Genomic DNA, 17,396 nt, shown 5'->3' on the forward strand with positions numbered 1-17,396 from the left:
ATAGAGACCTAAGTTGTAGCCCAACTCTGGACAGAAACATTGTTATTCTCTTTATATTAGGCAGTTGCTGGGTGTTTAGGTGCCCTCAAACCAGTCTAAACTGCCTCACCCGATTAGCATTTCAGAAGCTCAGCATGAGTGGTAGGGGGAGCACTGTCATTCTTTACACCAGGGGTGGGGAACCTTTTTTCTACCGAGGGCCGTTGAGGGGGCGGGGCTTCGTCCCTCAGCTCTAACCAGCGCCATTTTCTCCACAGCTCGGCTGCAGAGACGCTGCTCCCGGACCCTGCCCTGATATCTGCAAGTAACAGGGTACAAAACGAGGAGGGGGGGGGGGGGGCACAATATTTGGTGCTGATTTGATATATATATTATATATATAAAACGCGCTATACAGATCTGGGGTATTGTTGTTGTATTTCAGACTGTGGCGGCGTTGGGTGTGAGCTGGCAAACTTCCTCTCGGTCTCCAAAGGACCTCCTTGTGGGTCTGTCCCCTATAATTCAGTGTGTGTGGGGGTGTCAGTACGTGTGTGTCGACATGTCTGAGGCGGAAGGCTACTCGAGGGAGGAAGAGGAGAAAAATGTGATAGTGACTGCGTCGGCACCACCGACTGCTGATTGGGTAGACATGTGGAATGTTTTGAATGCAAGTGTGGCTTTATTGCATAAAAGATTGGACAAAGCTGAGTCTCAGAACCAAGCATGGAGTCAATCCATGGATATTGCTGTGTCTCAGAACCCATCGGGGTCCCAGAAACGTCCCTTTACCCAGTTAGCAGACACTGATACCGACACGGATTCCGACTCCAGTGTCGACTATGATGAGGCGAGGTTACACCCACGGGTGGCCAAGAGTATTCAGTACATGATTGTAGCAATAAGGGCTGTATTACATATCACAGAGGACCCTTCTGTCCCGGACACAAGGGTCTGTATGTTTAAAGAGAAGAAACGTGAGGTAACGTTTCCCCCATCTCATGAACTGAACGCGTTATTTGAAAAGGTTTGGGAAACTCCAGACAAGAGGCTGCAGGTTCCCAAGAGAATTATTATGGCGTATCCTTTCCCCTCACAGGACAGGTTACGGTGGGAATCCTCTCCCTCGGTGGATAAAACCTTGACGCGGTTATCCAAAAAAGTGGCCCTACCGTCCCCGGACACGGCGACACTAAAGGATCCTGCGGACCGCAAGCAGGAAACCACTTTAAAATCAATTTATGCGACTACGGGAGACCTCCTCAGACCGGCAGTTGCGTCGGCATGGGTGAGTAGCGCGATTGCAGCTTGGGCAGATAACTTGTCATCTGACATGGACACCCTCGACAGGGATACTGTTCTGTTAACTTTGGGTCACATCAAAGACGCAGCGTTATACCTAAGGGAGGCTGCGAGGGATGTTGGCCTCTTGGGATCAAGGGCCAATGCCATGGCAATTTCAGCTAGGAGGTCGCTGTGGACCCGTCAATGGACTGGTGATGCTGACTCCAAGAGTGAAGTTTTGTTTGGGGATGGCCTCGCGGACCTGGTTTCCACAGCTACCGCGGGTAAGTCGTCTTTTTTGCCTTTTGTTCCCCCACAGCAAAAGAAAATGCCTCAGTACCAGATACAGTCCTTTCGGTCTCATAAATTCAAAAAGGGGCGTGGATCGTCTTTCCTCGCCAGAGGTAGAGGAAAAGGGAAAAGAACACCGGCTACGGCTAGTTCCCAGGAGCAAAAGTCCTCTCCGGCTTCTGCCAAATCCACCGCATGACGCTGGGGCTCCCCTGCGGGAGTCCGCACCGGTGGGGGCACGTCTTCGGCTCTTCAGCCAGGTCTGGGTTCAGTCGGACCTGGATCCTTGGGTGCTAGGAATTGTGACCCAAGGGTACAAACTGGAGTTGGAAGACGTGCCTCCACACCGATTTTTCAAATCGGCCTTACCAGCTTCTCTCACAGAGAGAACAATAGTTTCGGCGGCAATACAAAAGCTGTGTCAACAGCAAGTGATTATCATGGTTCCCCGGTTACAACAGGGGAAGGGGTTTTATTCAACTCTTTTCGTGGTCCCGAAGCCGGACGACTCGGTCAGACCGATTCTAAACCTAAAATCCCTAAACCTGTATTTGAGAAGATTCAAATTCAAGATGGAATCTCTCCGAGCGGTGATATCCAGTCCGGCCGGGGGGTGGGGGGGGGGGGAGGAGTTTATGGTCTCACTGGACATAAAGGATGCATACCTTCATGTCCCCATATACCCTCCACATCAGGCGTTCCTGAGATTCGCTGTACAGGATTGTCATTACCAATTTCAGACGTTGCCGTTTGGGCTTTCCACGGCCCGAGGATTTTCACCAAGGTAATGGCAGAAATGATGGTGCTCCTGCGCAAGCAGGGGGTCACAGTTATCCCGTACTTGGACGATCTCCTGATAAAAGCGAGATCAAGAGAACAATTACTGAAAAATGTGGAGCTTTTTCTGAGGGTGCTACAACAACACGGCTGGCTTCTAAATTTGCAGAAGTCGCAGTTGGTTCCGACAACTCGGCTGTCGTTCTTAGGCATGATTCTGGATACGGAAAGACAGAGGGTTTTTCTTCCAGTGGAAAAAGCTCAGGAAATCCAGACCATGGTCAAGGATCTGCTAAAACCAAAAAGAGTATCGATTCATCAATGCACTCGAGTGTTGGGAAAGATGGTGGCGGCCTACGAGGCCATTCCGTTTGGCAGGTTTCATGCAAGAGCTTTTCAGTGGGACCTACAGAACAAGTGGTCAGGGTCCCATCTCCAAATGCATCGGTTGATATGCCTGTTCCCCAGGGCCAGGATCTCTCTCCTGTGGGGGCTCATGTGGGCTCACCTTCTAGAGGGTCGCAGGTTCGGAATTCAGGATTGGGTTCTCGTGACCATGGACGCGAGCCTCCGAGGATGGGGAGCGGTCACACAGGGAATAAACTTTCAGGGAATATGGTCAAGCCAGGAGGCTTGTCTGCACATAAATGTGCTGGAATTAAGGGCCATATACAACGGCCTGAGTCAGGCGGAGCACCTTCTTTGCAACCTACCGGTTCTGATCCAATCAGACGTCACAGCCGTGGCGTATGTAAACTGACAAGGCGGAACAAGGAGCAGAGCAGCAATGGCAGAGACCACCAGGATTCTTTGCTGGGCGGAAAATCACGCGAGCGCTCTGTCAGCAGTATTCATTCCAGGAGTGGACAACTGGGAAGCAGACTTCCTCAGCAGACACGATCTCCATCCAGGAGAGTGGGGACTTCATCAAGACGTCTTTGCAGAAGTGACAAGTTGCTGGGGACTCCCTCATAAAGACATGATGGCGTCACGCCTCAACAAGAAGCTTCGGACGTATTATTCAAGGTCAAGGGACCCTCAGGCGATAGCGGTGGACACGCTGGTAACACCATAGGTGTATCAGGCGGTCTATGTGTTCCCTCCACTTCCGCTCATCTCGAAAATATTGAGAATAATAAGAACAAAGGTTCAGACAATACTCATTGTTCCAGATTGGCCTCGAAGGGCTTGGTATCCAGATCTTCAGGAAATGCTCACGGAAGATCCTTGGCCTCTTCCTCTCAGAGAGGACCTGTTACAACAGGGGCCGTGTGTGTTCCAGGACTTACCGCGATTACGTCGGACGGCATGGCGGTTGAACGCCAGATCCTAGCTATGAAAGGTATTCCAGGGGAAGTCATCCCTACTCTACTTAAAGCTAGGAAGGAGGTGACGGCGAAGCACTATCACCGTATCTGGAGGAAGTATGTTTCTTGGTGTGAATCCAAGAATGCTCCTACGGAGGATTTCCAGCTGGGTCGTTTTCTCCATTTTCAACAGGCAGGAGTGGATATGGGCCTGAAGCTAGGCTCCATTAAGGTGCAGATTTCGGCATTATCAATATTCTTTCAGAAGGCTTCTCTTCCAGAAGTGCAGACTTTTGTGAAGGGAGTGCTGCACATCCAACCTCCCTTTGTGCCCCCAGTGGCACCGTGAGACCTTAACGTGGTGTTACAGTTCCTTAAATCACATTGGTTTGAACCTCTTCAAACTGTTGACTTGAAATTTCTCACTTGGAAAGTGGTCATGTTATTGGCCTTGGCTTCGGCAAGGCGGGTATCAGAATTGGTGGCCTTGTCTCACAAGAGCCCCTATCTGATTTACCATGTAGATAGAGCGGAATTGAGAACTCGGCCTCAATTTCTACCCAAGGTGGTTTAGTTGTTTCACATGAACCAACCTATTGTGGTGCCGGTGGCTACGGATGTCTTGGAGGATTCCAAGTCCCTTGATGTGGTCAGGGCTTTTAAAATTTATGTAGCCAGAACGGCTCGTATTAGGAAAACAGAGGCACTGTTTGTCCTGTATGCGGCCAACAAGATTGGCGCGCCTGCTTCCAAGCAGATTATTGCACGCTGGATCTGTAACACGATTCAGCAGGCTCATTCTACGGCTGGTTTGCCATTACCAAAATCGGTAAAGGCCCATTCCATTAGGAAGGTGGGCTCATCTTGGGCGGCTGCCCGAGGCGTCTCGGCATTACAGCTTTGCCGAGCAGCTACTTGGTCGGGGTCAAACACTTTTGCAAAGTTCTACAAGTTTGATACCCTGGCTGATGAGGACCTCATGTTTGCTCAATCGGTGCTGCAGAGTCACCCGCACTCTCCTGCCCGGTCTGGAGCTTTGGTATAAACCCCATGGTCCTTACGGAGTCCCCAGCATCCTCTAGGACGTAAGAGAAAATAAGATTTATCTTACGTCCTAGAGGATGCTGGGGACTCCGTAAGGACCATGGGGTATAGACTGGCTCCGCAGGAGACATGGGCACTCTAAAGACTTTAGATGGGTGTGCACTGGCTCCTACCTCTATGCCCCTCCTCCAGACCTCAGTTAGATCCTGTGCCCAGAGGAGACTAGAGCTCCCCTGCAGTGCATCCACGGAGTTTCTCTGAAAAAGACTTTTGTTAGGTTTTTTATTTTCAGGGAGCACTGCTGGCAACAGGCTCCCTGCATCATGGGACTGAGGGGAGAGAAGCAGACCTACTTAAATGATAGGCTCTGCTTCTTAGGCTACTGGACACCATTAGCTCCAGAAGGTTGGAACGCATGTTTCATCCTCGCTGTTCGTCCCGGAGCCGCGCCGCCGTCCTCCTCACAGAGCCGGAAGATAGAAGCCGGGTGAGTATAAGAAGAAAGAAGACTTCAAAGGTGGCAGAAGACTTCAGATCTTCACTGAGGTACCGCGCAGCGTTACTGCTCCCACATTCACACACACTGACGGCACTGTATGGGTGCAGGGCGCAGGGGGGGCGCCCTGGGCAGCAATAATAAACCCCAAGGGACACTGGCTGACATATATATATACTGCGGAGGCAGTATATTAAATAAACCCCTGCCAGTATAAAGAATTTGAGCGGGGCCGAAGCCCGCCGTTGAGGGGGCGGAGCTTGATCCTCCAGCACTAACCAGCGCCATTTTCTCCACAGTACGCTGCAGAGAAGCTGCTCCCCGGACTCTCCCCTGCTGAACACAAGTACAGAGGGCAAAAAGGAGGGGGGGGGGCACATTTATTTGGCGCAGTGAGTGTATTATTGATATATAAAAGCGCTGTACAGACTGGGATTTTGTCTGTGTCCAGTGGCGCTGGGTGTGTGCTGGCATACTCTCTCTCTCTGTCTCTCCAAAGTGCCTTATTGGGGGACTGTCTCTCTCTCTCTCTCTCTCTCTCTCTCTCTCTGTATGTATATGTATATATATATATATATATATATATATAATTCCAAATTAGGGGAGCACTCGCCAGTCTTCAAGTAGAAAAAAGTTTATTCAAACCATCAGCAGCAAATAGTTTGTCGACGTTTCGGTCATGGTTCTGACCTTTGTCAAGATACCAGTGCAATGAACTAGTGCTACCTATATACCCATGTAAATCCCTCCCTCCAATTAATCTCAGCAACTCCCCCACACCCCATATCACAAACAATTACATACATTAGACATTTCAACAGACATATATTAAAATCAAAAGGTCACTGTATTATATCGTATCACCATATCAATGATATCTCTCTCACCCCCTCTTGCAGCCAACATCCCATTTTTACACAATAGAATCAATAAACACGGCGTGCGTTCCACCGCCGGCCGCACTTCCGGTCCGTGGAACACATTCGTGAAAGCGCATTAGCATACAGGACATCATCATAGTGTGTCCTCAAGTGGCGGGTCACATGATCGGCGCTTCAAGGCGCTACCTAGCAACAAGCTTAGTGAGATCCGATGCGCTCCACCATAGGCCGGACATCCGGACTGTGGAACGCATAAGTTCACCACATACTCAGTTCTTCAAGGCGCTATTTACTAACAGGCCCAGTGTGATCAAATGCGTTCAACCGTAAATCGGACATCCGGGTCGTGGAACGCAAAAAGCCTCTACCACAGAGAGAGGTGCGTCTTAAGGGCGCACCACATTCCTATTGAGTTTATAATGCACAGTTAGCAATATTGCTAACTGTGCATTATAAACTCAATAGGAATGTGGTGCGCCCTTAAGACGCACCTCTCTCTGTGGTAGAGGCTTTTTGCGTTCCACGACCCGGATGTCCGATTTACGGTTGAACGCATTTGATCACACTGGGCCTGTTAGTAAATAGCGCCTTGAAGAACTGAGTATGTGGTGAACTTATGCGTTCCACAGTCCGGATGACCGGCCTATGGTGGAGCGCATCGGATCTCATTAAACGTGTTGCCGGGTAGCGCCTTGAAGCTCCGATCATGTGACCTTTTGCGTTCCACAGTCCGGATGTCCGGCCTATGGTGGAGCGCATCGGATCTCCCTAAGCTTGTTGCTAGGTAGCGCCTTGAAGCGCCGATCATGTGACCCGCCACTTGAGGGGACACTATGATGATGTCCTGTATGCTAATGCGCTTTAACGAATGCGTTCCACGGACCGGAAGTGCGGCTGGCGGTGGAACGCACGCCGTGTTTATTGATTCTATTGTTTTAAAAATGGGATGTTTGCTGCAAGAGGGGGTGAGAGAGATATCATTGATATGGTGATACGATATAATACAGTGACCTTTTGATTTTAATATATGTCTGTTGAAATGTCTAATGTATGTAATTGTTTGTGATATGGGGTGTGGGGGAGTTGCTGAGATTAATTGGAGGGAGGGATTTACATGGGTATATAGGTAGCACTAGTTCATTGCACTGGTATCTTGACAAAGGTCAGAACCATGACCGAAACGTCGACATAAACTATTTGCTGCTGATGGTTTGAATAAACTTTTTTCTACTTGAAGACTGGTGAGTGCTCCCCTAATTTGGAATTGTATTGGAGTGGAAATTTTCTCCCTCAGTGGATGTCACCCCAGCACTGTTTATATTCAAACGTGAGTGTGGACCCTCTATTATTTTTATCTCTCTCTCTCTCTCTCTCTCATATATATATATATATATATATATATATATATATATATATATATATATATATATAGATCGCGGCTCCTAGCATGCAGCGGCACTCAGGGAAATAATTCATGGAGATTCCAAACAAACGGTATTTATTCCATGATAGTGCAAAGAAAGATCCAACGTTTCGGGGTGCTACCACCCCTTTGTCAAGGTGAACACAACAGAAGTAAGTGATAACTCAAAGTGATTACCTTTATATATGGAGGAGGTGAGGAAGTCCCGCCAGCGGGAGGTGCAGCAACATTTCCGGGGACAGGCATACACTGCCTTCCCTGCTTGTGAGCGTCGGAGCGTGATGCGTAAGCTCCGGTCACGTGCACCCCCGCCGCGTCATCAGGCGTCCTGTTTCCCCAGCAACCGTCCGTGTATGTGCTGTCCAACCTGACAGCTGTGACGGAGGCAGCAAGGTTCACAGGAGGTCGTGGCGCGGGGGGCATGATCCGGGCTGTGTGATGGAAAATATGACAAAGTGACAAAAGTGAATCATCAGGATACAAACAAATAACAATTATACTTAAACGTCCATGTATTGTAGTAAAACTGATGCACTATATATTTTAAATGGTATGATCAAAGCAGAAATAACTAACGAAAGTGCACCTTAAATCATATTTATATTACTATTACAAGAGCAAGGTGCTCTTACAGACATGCCCGTCCTCATTGGACAGGTATCATGAAGTGCCCGCGGGTCATTAGATATGGCCTGAGATATTGCTACACACAGGCCTTATTACTGTTATACTATACAACTGAGAATGTCAAGATTCAAAATACATTCCACGGCATTTTTTGCCTGACAGGGCAATTTTGTCAGGCAAACCGTCGGAACAGCCAGTAGCCCGACATTATGCTGATTTTGGTCACTCCATGAATGATTTAAAATTTCAGATCATTGACCAATGTCCCAAGAAACTGAGAGGTGGGGACAGAGCCGGTGACCTGTTAAGATTAGAGGCGAGATGGATTTATAACTTGGCGACCATCAAACCAAATGGACTTAATGATAAAATGCCGTGGAATGTATTTTGAATCTTGACATTCTCAGTTGTATAGTATAACAGTAATAAGGCCTGTGTGTAGCAATATCTCAGGCCATATCTAATGACCCGCGGGCACTTCATGATGCCTGTCCAATGAGGACGGGCATGTCTGTAAGAGCACCTTGCTCTTGTAATAGTAATATAAATATGATTTAAGGTGCACTTTCGTTAGTTATTTCTGCTTTGATCATATCATTTAAAATATATAGTGCATCAGTTTTACTACAATACATGGACGTTTAAGTATAATTGTTATTTGTTTGTATCCTGATGATTCACTTTTGTCACTTTGTCATATTTTCCATCACACAGCCCGGATCATGCCCCCCGCGCCACGACCTCCTGTGAACCTTGCTGCCTCCGTCACAGCTGTCAGGTTGGACAGCACATACACGGACGGTTGCTGGGGAAACAGGACGCCTGATGACGCGGCGGGGGTGCACGTGACCGGAGCTTACGCATCACGCTCCGACGCTCACAAGCAGGGAAGGCAGTGCATGCCTGTCCCCGGAAATGTTGCTGCACCTCCCGCTGGCGGGACTTCCTCACCTCCTCCATATATAAAGGTAATCACTTTGAGTTATCACTTACTTCTGTTGTGTTCACCTTGACAAAGGGGTGGTAGCACCCCGAAACGTTGGATCTTTCTTTGCACTATCATGGAATAAATACCGTTTGTTTGGAATCTCCATGAATTATTTCCCTGAGTGCCGCTGCATGCTAGGAGCCGCGATCTATACTACTTATTCCAGAAGGCACCGGGGCCGTATACACTGTGAAGGGTGAGTGCCAATCCGTTGGTATATATATATATATATATATATATCTATATATATATCTATATATATATATATATATATATATATATATATATCTATATATCTCTATCTATCTCCTATATAATAGCCCAGATCTGTGACTTTGTGATTCATTTGCTAACGCTGGGCGAAGTCACAACAGTGGGCGGAGTTAGTCAAATGAGTCACAGATCTGGCCAAATCTACAGGAGACTAGGAGCAGAAGCAGATAGTATGGGCATGGCACAGGCAGGGGTGCATACCTCCCAGCTTTCTGCAGGAGCTTTCTTCAGACAGAAGGAGGGACACACACTCGGCGAAAAGGGGGCGTGGCTTCACGGGAGGGCCCCGTTTTCGTCAATGAGGGGGCATGCCCAGTGCTCTGTGAGCTGCTGGCATGCCCCCAGGGGCTGATTATGAGTCCGGGGGGGCCAGGGCACTTGAGACAGGGGAGCCCTATCTCATTGCTGTGCCTGCTGTGGGTTGAGGGCGTGGCCTGATCGCGGGACGCGATGCCACGCCCCCTTACGCAAATTCCGTTTTTTTTTTTTTAAATGGAATTTTGGCCCCTCAGCTAGGGGTAAATCCAGAGGAGGTGGTCGCTCCCACCTACACACCCGCACAGGCAGAAGAAAGCAGGGAGACTGCTGCCTCCCTGCAACACCACAGACCTGCCAACACGCAGCAGCGTGTGCTGACACTAGCACAATGCTGCCGTTGTTGCTGGCAGGACGGGGGGGGGGGGGGGCTTCTGAGCTGGGACAGAGCTACTCGAGCCGGGGGGCCCCCTAAAACTGTGGGGCCAACGGTACATACCCCCTGATGCCCCCTCTCCCTCCACTATTCACCGCTGCTCTGCTAAGCAGAACAGCGAGTACAGGAGCTTTCCAACTGACCCCCCCGTTACCGCGGGACACTGCGACCCGCGGGTGGGACAGCGGGACAGACCCAAAAAAATGGGACTGTCCCGCGAAAATCGGGACATTTGGGAGGTATGGGGGTGTGTGAGGGGGTATGCCGTACAGACAGACGGGCACTGGCTCACTGTGTGCTTGACCCCCCCCCCCTCTCTGGCGTGGAGGAGCGTCACTTTCTGGCACACTCCACGTTTCTTAGCTGCAGTTTTGTGGGGCACCTGCCGCTGTGCAGGTTCCGTACTGCCTCTGTTATCTCCAGCCCCGGCAACCCCACCGCTAGCTGCAGCGCTGCCACCCACAGTGAGGTGCGCCCAGCTCCTTCACACACTTTAGCCGGCGGGTAACGCTGCAGAAGTCCGAGCTGCTTGCAGGCTCCGACCCCCTCCTCCCTCCAGCCGCAGCATCTCCTGGGGGCTAACCAGTCACTCCCAGTCTCCCCTTAACACAGTGCCCGGCAGCTGCGCGAGGTCTGCGGTGTGTGACTGAGGAGGGGGGGAGGGATGCGGACGGGCAGAGGAAGCAGGACTCCAACCTAAGAGAGTCAGCCATGCCAAGTCTCCACCAGCAGCAGATCCCAACAGGTTGGAGTGGTACAGCAGCAGCCAGCAGCAGTGACTCTGGTAAGACATATCTGTCTGTCACCACTGTTTTGTCCCTAATACCAATCTCTCCCGTGCCCTGTGTTCTGTCATGTCCCTGTCACCCCTGGCCTTGCCCTTTCACCCTTATCCTGGCCCTTTCACCCTTATCCTGGCCCTTTCACCCTTATCCTGGCCCTGTCACCCTTATGCTGGCCCTTTCACCCTTATGCTGGCCCTTTCACCCTTATGCTGGCCCTGTTACCCCTATGCTGGCCCTGTTACCCCTATCCTGGCCCTGTTACCCCTATCCTGGCCCTGTTACCCCTGTGCTTGCCCTGTCAACCCTATACTGGCCCTGTCACCCCTGTCCTGTTCCTGCCACCCCTACTCTGGCCTGTCACCCCTATCCTGTCCCTGTCATTTCTGTCCTGGCCCCTGTCCTGGCCCCGTCACCCCTTTTCTGACCCTGTCACCCCTGTCCTGGCCCCGTCAACCCTGTTCTGACCCTGTCACCCCTGTCCTAGCCCTGTTACTGCATACCCTCCAACTACCTTTTTGGCAGGTACAGTACCCGCAGCGCCTCCAGACCTCTCCCCAATGCACCACACCTCGCACCTTCCCCTCCACCCCTCCCCCACACGCTGTGCCTCCAGACCCCCTACACCACCCGCGGCTCCCACTCCTCCACCCCTTCACCACCAACAGCACCTCCAGGCCCCCTTCACCATCCACCCCCTTTATATGTCTCCCCCCACACCTGCCCCCCTCCACCCGCAGCATCTGCAGACACCCTCCTCCATCCGTGGTCCCCCCCTCACCAACCCCTCCCCCACCAATGGCACCACCGCACCTGCCCCTCCACCACCAGCAGCACCTCCGGACCTCCTTCCCTTGGCGCCGCACCACCCGTACCTGCCCCTCCCCTACCCATGGCGCCTGCGGACCCCTACCCCACCCCCGGCACTCCCGCCCCTTCCCATCCCACAGCACCTCCGGAACCCTTCACCCATCCACAACATCCCCACACCTGCCCCTCTCCCACCCATGGCACCCCTGCCCCTCCCCCACCTGCAGTGCCTCCGGACCCCTCCCCAATCTGCATCCCCCACTCCTCTGCCCCTCCCCAACCCGCAGCACCTCCCGACTCTTCCCCATCCGGGCCCCACCCCCACTTCTGCCCCCCCTCCACCTGCAGCATCTACAGACACCATCCGCAGTCCCCCCCGCACCCGCTACATTCTGTACATCGTGCCCTGCAGGTGCTGTTCACACCGTAGCAAGGGGCTGCGCCTCCTTCACCATCGCACGCCCTTTCATTGTGCAATATTTAACCACTAACAAAGGAATGCAGGTAATACTTTATATAATACAAATATTGAACCCCAGAAAGGCATGCAAGGGTTAAGGGGGCGTAGCCCCTTGCGACGGTGTGAAGAGCGCCCGTAGGGCGCGATGAAGCACCTAGTATGTATATGTATGTGTGTATATGTATGTATGTATATATATATATATATATGTATATATATATATATAATATATATATAATAAAATATCCCAGCGTGTGTGGGGGGTGTCGGTACGTATGTGTCGGCATGTCTGAAGCGGAAGGCTCGTCTAAGGAGGAGGTAGAGCAGATGATTGTGGTGTCTCCGTCGGCACAGTCGACACCTGATTGGATGGATATGTGGAATGTTTTAAATGCAAATGTGTCTTTATTACATAAAAGATTGGACAAAGCAGAGTCCAGAGAAAAAGCAGGGAGTCAATCCATGGCTTTGACTGTGTCACAAGGCCCTTCAGGGTCTCATAAACGTCCCCTGTCCCAGGTAGCAGACACTGATACCGACACGGATTCTGACTCCAGTGTCGACTACGATGATGCGAGGTTACACCAAAGGGTGGCCAAAAGTATTCATTATATGATTATTGCAATAAAGGATGTTTTGCATATCACAGAGGACCCCTCGGTGCCTGACACGAGGGTATGCATGTTTAAGGAGAAGAAACCTGAGGTAACCTTTCCCCCATCTTATGAGCTGAACGCTTTATTTGAAAAAGCTTGGGATACTCCAGACAAGAAACTGCAGATTCCCAGGAGAATTCTTATGGCGTATCCTTTCCCCGCACAGGACAGGTTACGGTGGGAATCCTCGCCCAGGGTGGACAAGGCTTTGACGCGCTTGTACAAAAAGGTGGCGCTACCATCTCCAGACACAGCAGCCCTCAAGGATCCTGCTGATCGCAGACAGGAGACTACCTTAAAATCAATTTATACACATACGGGGGCCTTGCTCAGACCGGTAGTAGCGTCGGCATGGGTATGTAGCGCAATAGCAGCATGGGCAGATAACTTGTCATCTGACATTGACACCCTAGATAAGGATAGCATTTTATTTATCTTGGGTCATATAAAAGACGCAGCGTTATATATATGAGACGCTGCAAGAGACGTTGGGCTGTTGGGTTCAAGAGCCAATGCCGTGGCAATTTCTGCTAGGCGAGCCCTGTGGACCCACCAATGGACGGGTGATGCCGATTCAAAGAGACATATGGAAACTTTGCCTTACAAGGGTGAGGTTGTATTTGGGGAGGGCCTCGCGGACCTGGTTTCCACAGCTACCGTGGGTAAATCTTCTTCTTTTTTGCCTTATGTTCCCCCACAGCAAAAGAAAACACCTCAATATCAGATGCAGTCCTTTCGGTCGCATAAGTCCAGAAGGGGCCGGGGCTCTTCCTACTTCGCCAGAGGTAAGGGTAAAGGGAAAAGAATGCCTGCTACGGCTAGTTCCCAGGAACAGAAGTCCTCCCCGGCTTTTACAAAATCCACCGCATGACGCTGGGGCTCCACTGCGGGAGTCCGCGCCGGTGGGGGCACGTCTTCGACTCTTCAGCCAGATCTGGGTTCTGTCAGATTTGGATCCTTGGGCGATAGAAATTGTATCCCAAGGCTACAAACTGGAATTCGAAGAAGTGCCTCCTCGCCGAATTTTCAAGTCTGCTTTGCCAGCTTCTCCCCCAGAGACGGAAATAGTTTTAGCTGCAATACAAAAGCTGTGTTGACAGCAGGTGATTATCAAGGTTCCCCTAATACAACAGGGGAAAGGGTACTATTCAACCCTATTTGTGGTCCCGAAACCGGATGGCTCGGTCAGACCCATTCTGAATCTAAAATCCCTAAACCTGTATCTACAAAAGTTCAAATTCAAGATGGAATCTCTCCGGGCAGTGATTTCAAGCCTGGAAGGGGGGGATTTTATGGTATCACTAGACATAAAGGATGCATACCTTCATGTCCCCATTTATCCTCCTCATCAGGCGTACCTGAGATTCGCTGTACAGGACTGTCATTACCAGTTTCAGACGTTGCCGTTTGGGCTTTCCACGGCCCCCGAGGATTTTCACCAAGGTAATGGCGGAAATGATGGTGCTCCTACGCAGACAAGGAGTCACAATTATCCTATACTTGGATGTTCTCATGATAAAAGCGAGATCGAGAGATCAGTGGCTGAAATCGTGTCACTCTCCCTGAGAGTGCTGCAGCAACACGGCTGGATCCTAAATCTGCCAAAGTCGCAGTTGATTCCAACGACTCGGCTATCATTTTTAGGCATGATTCTGGACACTGAAAAGAGGGTTTTTCTCCCAACGGAAAAAGCCCAGGAACTCTAGAGCATGGTCAGAGACCTGTTAAAGCCAAAAAGAGTGTCAGTTCATCAATGCACTCGAGTACTGGGAAAAATGGTGGCGGCCTACGAGGCCATACCCTTCGGCAGGTTCCATGCAAGGACATTTCAGTGGGACCTTCTGGACAAATAGTCGGGGTCCCATCTACAAATACATCAGAAAATAAGCCTGTCCCCCAGGGCCAGGGTGTCTCTCCTGTGGTGGCTGCAGAGTGCTCACCTTCTAGGGGGTCGCAGGTTCGACATTCAAGACTGGGTTCTGGTGACCACGGACGCGAGCCTCCGAGGATGGGGAGCAGGCACACAAGGAAGAAATTTTCAGGGAGGCTTGTCTACACAGGAGGCTTGTCTACACATCAACATGCTCGAATTAAGGGCCATATACAACGGCCTACGACAAGCGCAGACTCTTCTTCGCGACCTGCCTGTTCTGATTCAATCAGACAACGTCACAGCAGTGGCTCATGTAAACCGCCAGGTCGGGACAAGGAGCAGAGTGGCAATGGCGGAAGCCACCAGGATTCTTCGCTGGGCGGAAAATCACGTAAGCGCGCTGTCAGCAGTCTTCATTCCGGGAGTGGACAACTGGGAAGCAGACTTCCTCAGCAGACACGACCTCCATCCAGGAGAGTGGGGTCTTCATCAAGAAGTTTCTCTATCGTCCTAGTGGATGCTGGGGTTCCTGAAAGGACCAGGGGGATTAGCGGCTCCGCAGGAGACAGGGCACAAAAAGTAAAGCTTTACGATCAGGTGGTGTGTACTGGCTCCTCCCCCTATGACCCTCCTCCAAGCCTCAGTTAGATTTTTGTGCCCGGCCGAGAAGGGTGCAATCTAGGTGGCTCTCCTAAAGAGCTGCTTAGAAAAGTTTAGCTTAGGTTTTTTATTTTACAGTGAGTCCTGCTGGCAACAGGATCACTGCAACGAGGGACTTAGGGGAGAAGAAGTGAACTCACCTGCGTGCAGGATGGATTGGCTTCTTGGCTACTGGACATCAGCTCCAGAGGGACGATCACAGGTACAGCCTGGATGGTCACCGGAGCCTTGCCGCCGGCCCCCTTGCAGATGCTGAAGTAAGAAGAGGTCCAGAATCGGCGGCAGAAGACTCCTCAGTCTTCTAAAGGTAGCGCACAGCACTGCAGCTGTGCGCCATTTTCCTCTCCGCACACTTCACACGGCAGTCACTGAGGGTGCAGGGCGCTGGGAGGGGGGCGCCCTGGGAGGCAAATGAAAACCTATTTTGGCTAAAAATACCTCACATATAGCCTCCGGAGGCTATATGGAGATATTTAACCCCTGCCAGAATCCGTTAAGAGCGGGAGACGAGGCCGCCGAAAAAGGGGCGGGGCCTATCTCCTCAGCACACAGCGCCATTTTCCCTCACAGAAAGGCTGGAGGGAAGGCTCCCAGGCTCTCCCCTGCACTGCACTACAGAAACAGGGTTAAAACAGAGAGGGGGGGCACTAATTTGGCGTTAGAAATATATAAAAAAGATGCTATAAGGGAAAACACTTATATAAGGTTGTCCCTATATCATTATAGCGTTTTTGGTGTGTGCTGGCAAACTCTCCCTCTGTCTCTCCAAAGGGCTAGTGGGTCCTGTCCTCTATCAGAGCATTCCCTGTGTGTGTGCTGTGTGTCGGTACGTGTGTGTCGACATGTATGAGGACGATGTTGGTGAGGAGGCGGAGCAATTGCCTGTAATGGTGATGTCACTCTCTAGGGAGTCGACACCGGAATGGATGGCTTATTTAGGGAATTACGTGATAATGTCAACACGCTGCAAGGTCGGTTGACGACATGAGACGGCCGCCAAACAATTAGTACCGGTCCAGACGTCTCAAAAACACCGTCAGGGGTTTTAAAACGCCCGTTTACTTTAGTCGGTCGACACAGACACAGACAGGGACACTGAATCCAGTGTCGACGGTGAATAAACAAACGTATTCCTTATTAGGGCCACACGTTAAAGGCAATGAAGGAGGTGTTACATATTTCTGATACTACAAGTACCACAAAAGAGGGTATTATGTGGGATGTGAAAAAACTACCGTAGTTTTTCCTGAATCAGATAAATTAAATAAAGTGTGTGATGATGCGTGGGTTCCCCCCGATAGAAAATTATGGGCGGTATACCCTTTCCCGCCAGAAGTTAGGGCGCGTTGGGAAACACCCCTTAGGGTGGATAAGGCGCTCACACGCTTATCAAAACAAGTGGCGGTACCGTCTATAGATAGGGCCGTCCTCAAGGACCAGCTGACAGGAGGCTGGAAAATATCATAAAAAGTATATACACACATACTGGTGTTATACTGCGACCAGCGATCGCCTCAGCCTGGATGTGCAGAGCTGGGGTGGCTTGGTCGGATTCCCTGACTAAAAATATTGATACCCTTGACAGGGACAGTATTTTATTGACTATAGAGCATTTAAAGGATGCATTTCTATATATGCGAGATGCACAGAGGGATATTTGCACTCTGGCATCAAGAGTAAATGCGATGTCCATATCTGCCAGAAGATGTTATGGACACGACAGTGGTCAGGTGATGCAGATTCCAAACGGCACAAAGGTGTATTGCCGTATAAAGGAAGAGGAGTTATTTGGGGTCGGTCCATCGGACCTGGTGGCCACGGCAACTGCTGGAAAATCCACCGTTTTTACCCTAAGTCACATCTCTGCAGAAAAAGACACCGTCTTTTCAGCCTCAGTCCTTTCGTCCCTATAAGATCATATCTGCCCAGGGATAGAGGAAAGGGAAGAAGACTGCAGCAGGCAGCCCATTCCCAGGAACAGAAGCGTTCCACCGCTTCTGACAAGTTCTCAGCATGGCGCTGAGACTGTACAGGACCCCTGGATCCTACAAGTAGTATCCCAGGGGTACAGATTGGAATGTCGAGACGTTTCCC

At 50.7% G+C, this 17,396-nt stretch overlaps 1 protein-coding gene across 2 annotated transcripts in view; it reads left to right on the top strand.

Annotated features, from left to right (window-relative positions):
- AAMP (angio associated migratory cell protein) overlaps positions 1–17,396 on the top strand; it is a 135,151-nt gene that overhangs the window by 68,434 nt on the left and 49,321 nt on the right. The gene's annotated exons all lie outside the window — the stretch shown is intronic.

The sequence above is a fragment of the Pseudophryne corroboree genome, chromosome 7, assembly GCF_028390025.1.
Source record: "Pseudophryne corroboree isolate aPseCor3 chromosome 7, aPseCor3.hap2, whole genome shotgun sequence".
NCBI lineage: Eukaryota > Metazoa > Chordata > Amphibia > Anura > Myobatrachidae > Pseudophryne > Pseudophryne corroboree.